The following is a 4434-nucleotide window of genomic DNA, read 5'->3' on the forward strand; positions in this document are numbered from 1 at the left end:
CTTTCATATTTATACTATGGTGACAATGAAGATGAACTGAATTATTTTCTTCACTGTTGGGCCTGTGAAGTCACAAGTAACGTAGCTCTGTTAGGTGATGGGCAACTTAGGAAACTGGGATTGTGTTTGCTTAGAATGAGTGTTTATTTGCTGTTGCAAAGAATTTCCTCTTATTCTATAAGGATGATGCCAACTGCTGCTAATCCAAATTAACTGTTTCAGTGATAACATCTTCCAGAGAGATGGGCTGGAGCAAGGACAGGGGAAAGGGAGGGAGGTTTTCACATTTGCTCTGCTCCTGTAACAAACAAAAGAATATGCCCCTTCTATAACAAACAAAAGAATAAGAGCGGTGAAGAAGAATCAGTAAAAGCCGTAAATGCAGCTGGAAGACATGTTCCCTCATGCACAAAACAGCCATTGGTTTGCCTTTTGAACATGCTTTTGGAAACACTGGCCCTGGTGTTTTGGAAAGGATGCTGGAGACAGGAAGGCCAGAGTGAGAGTGCAGCCACAGTGCAGAGCAGAGCCCCAGGCCGAGCTCTAGTGTCCAGAGAGCAGTTGCTGTGGTGTGCCACAGCTTAGCCAGCATTCCCAGAGATGTCTAAGCTATGCAGAATAGCTCAGAATCAGGAACATGCCAAGGTATCTTAAGATCACTTTAGTCCTGTTCCTGCAATTTTCTCAGTTCAGTAAAAATCTGATTTAATATCATAATCTCTTCTAGAAAGATCTCTCCTTTCCTTTAGAGACTCTCCATTCCTCCTCTTGCAAGTGAATTTATCTGAAACCTTAACTAAACCGTCTCCCCAGAAAGCACCTGCTGACCTGAGAATCTCACTGAGAGTGTTTCAGTCTTACATTTGCTTTTCCCTAAATAGTCATAAAGATCCTTGTTTGGGAACTGAAGAGCTCTGATTGTAGGTACAAGACAGATTTAACAGCAGCAGCTGAACTGGTGACCACCCCTGGCTGCCGTGGGCTGCCTTGCTCCCTTACTGGCCAATTCACCCACAGCCCAGTGTAGTGGGATAAACTGAAACCACCAGCTAAGATGTTTGCCTTCTTTTTCCCAGACAGTGATTCTGAGCTGGCTTATTTGTTCATGCTGGGCAATATTCACTGGCATTTTAAATTGTGAACTTTATATCACTGTTTTATCCTGCAGAATAGCATGTTCTTCACCCATCTGATAAGAATCATCCAGCATCTTTGTGTATAAACCTGTTAGGTCATGCCTGTATTTTCCAGCTATTGTTTCAGAGGTCCTGTTCCTGTATTTATAAAAAGGGAAAATATCTTCTTTAATACCATCTTCCAGCTCTGAAGCTGTGCTGAACAACCAAGACAGACAAACATTTAATTCACCCCTAATCCTTTATATATCCTTACAAGCACATGGCATTCACACACTGCTAAGCCCATCTCCTGTAGCTGCTGTCTGTCTTCTTCTAACTCTGCCTTTAAAGACTGGAGCTTCAACCGGGGTGGAACAGGAGCCCACGATGCTTCATCCCATGGTGGCTGTCTTTCTGGGTGGTATGGAGAGGGATGTTTTTCCATAATAAAGACATCATCTGGATTGAATTGCAGATATCTAATCCTCACACAAGCTATTCCTGTTTGGTTTTGTGAAGTGAACAAAGACATCAGCTTAGACACGGTCAGGGGTGGATTTGGGTGTCTCTGGAACCTTCTGATCATACCAGTGATTAGCCAGCCTGCCTTGGGAACTCGAACACAAAAGGGCAAGCATAGAATAAAAACCTTTTTCTTCAGGGAAGGGGATCAAATGGAAGATTTCCTGAACTTGAACCCCCAGCAAAAAAGACTGAAGGGGCAGGCAGGACAGTTTGGACAAACCCAACTCTCCCAGGCCTCATGTTGATGATTCAAGTAGCTGCATTACAGGATGGGGGGTGATGTTCATGTAGATGAGTAACTTAATTGGCTTAAGCCCCACAAAACTGTCTTTACTGACATATTTTTCCTTTTCTTGCTCAAAACAAAAACCTTCTGTTTTTCACAGTTTTTCTGTTTCTGTGGGGATCCACGAAGACATCTATGAAGACATCCATGACTGTCTGAAGGTAGATAAACTGTACCAGTATAATTTATGACAGGTGCCTAATCAGGTACTGAGAACCTTGGTTGGGAATCCACAGTCCTTTCTCAAATTATCCTTCCTGTTAAAAACTTACACCTGGTATCTATCCTGAACTCATTATTTCTTGACCCCAACAAATCAATATGGAAATAGATAAGCTTTTCCCTTGTCTTCTTATCCTATCCCCACTCAAATCTCCTCTACTTTAGGCTAAACCACCTCAGTTCTTTTCTACATATTTTCTAGACTTCTGATCATTTGCATTCTTTACTTCTACCCAGAGTACAGCACATTACCAAGGTGCCTGTATTCTGCAAGCAACCATGTGAGCTAAAATCTGAGGGCCAGACATCACCTTTTTGATCAGAGGAAGCCAGACTTGGGGCTCCTTTTCGAAAATCCTACCTTTTATCAAAATACATTAAAAGCCTGGTGTAAGCATCCTCTGCTGAAAGCTTGTCTAGTTTAACAGAAAGTAGCATTTCTGGAGCTAACCTGCCATCCAAGTGCACGACTACACTGTGTCACTGTATTGGTGGCTGTGGGGAGATTTTTCTTTGTTGCACACTCACTTACTGAAAGCTAAAACTGATGTAATAGCAGGAGGCTTTGGAGGCACAGCAAAGTATATTAAAAAGACCTTTTTTTTTTTTTTTTTTAAGAAAAATTAAAAGAAAACCAAAATAGGCCACTACTGAGGCTTAAAAAATCTGAGGTAACAAAATTTCAGAGGTTTGTGCTGTTTTGTGCACTTGCAAAAGTGCACCATCTATAATCAACATTGAGAAGTAATTAAATGATCTCCCCGCCGATTTCCCCCCACACCCCCCACCCCGTTTTTTAGTGATTTGCTTATTTTAAAGACACTACCTTGTCAGTATTTGTGAAGAGATGCAGGCAAATTGCTGAGTCCACAGATAATGCCTTTCCTAGAGAAAGTGAGATGTCTTGCACTGATGGAAATTGCACTCATATATGAATTATATTAACCTGACTGGCATGTATGCTCAGTCATTCACTATATCGGTTTATGGATCTAACTTTATGGGCTACTTCTACAAGAAGGAAGATTCCAAATCAGATCCTCAAATGATAACACAACAATTTCTAATAAGGAATTCTCAGTCATATGGTACCCTGGAGCTAGTGGTCCTCAGGCACTATTTTAGTTTTTTGGGGTTTTTTAAGGCATCTATAGTTAAACTTCCCTGTTGTACTTAGAGACCAGGTCAGCACAACAGGCAATTTGAATACATTCCCTGGTCACTTCAACAGAGCAGTGTCAAGGGCTAACTGTTCCTTACATGATGATCATTGACCCCACAATGACTAGGAGCCTTTCCCTTCATGTCAAATTGATATTGAGGGATAGATTTTGCGATAAGACCGGTTAACTTGAACGTGAGCTGCACAGATGAGCCCATATTCTGTTTCATCCAAGTACCAAAGGATTTTCCTGATGTTCCTGGGCCTGAAGGATAAAACAGAGCAACTGTGTCCTGTAGAATAAGGCAGACCAGTCAGCCAGAGTGAAAACATGGCAGGCAGCCCTCCAAAAAATCTAGATAGATCATCTTTGTGCCCAACCATGCACAAGAACGTGTGACATGTCTGGGGAGAGAGGGCAGCACAACAGGCACACACCACTGCACCCAGTGGGTCTTCAACTTCAGGAGATGCTGACTGGCTCTGCTGTTACACATCCTGAGGACAACCAAGCAGCTCATCTAACCATGATACCCAGGTCAGCAGCAACACAAACATCCATCAGCACATGTTCATCAGGACTTGCAGTCACTTACACAGAAGAGGCTGAATCATGACAGAAAAAACAGTCCTGGTGAGTCCTTTTTCATTTGCTCCATCTGAAAATAGCACAGCAGGGCCTTTGACTGTGGGCAGCACTGTGATGGCATTTGTCCCTTCTAAGCATCCCCTCCACCACTCCTTGCTACTCAGTTCATGGGGTGGGAAGGGCCACCTGCTTGGAGATGGGAGCCTGGCTAACAAGGAAAGCCTCCCAAAGAATGGGGAGATTGCTTCATTGGGGCTGACCTGCTAAAAATAGCCCAAAAGGAATGGAAACTTGTGTGAAGCAATTCACAACACAACGTGATCTGCTGGGATTTCTTTATAAGGTGTAATGCAAGGTGGGCATGAAGAAGAGGAGGAGAAATCCATTATCTGAGTACTGGCATCTTATTAGGGGTCTCTGCTAAAGGGGGAGAGAGGGGCAGATGTCTCAAGGGCATGATCTAGGGCAGGGCATGGGCCTGGGGACCCAGCAAGTCCTCTTGGGGTACCCAGCACTCTGCTGTAACTTCAGC

Source organism: Chaetura pelagica, unplaced genomic scaffold (genome assembly GCF_000747805.2).
Source record: "Chaetura pelagica isolate M959 unplaced genomic scaffold, ChaPel_1.0 scaffold285, whole genome shotgun sequence".
Lineage (NCBI taxonomy): Eukaryota > Metazoa > Chordata > Aves > Apodiformes > Apodidae > Chaetura > Chaetura pelagica.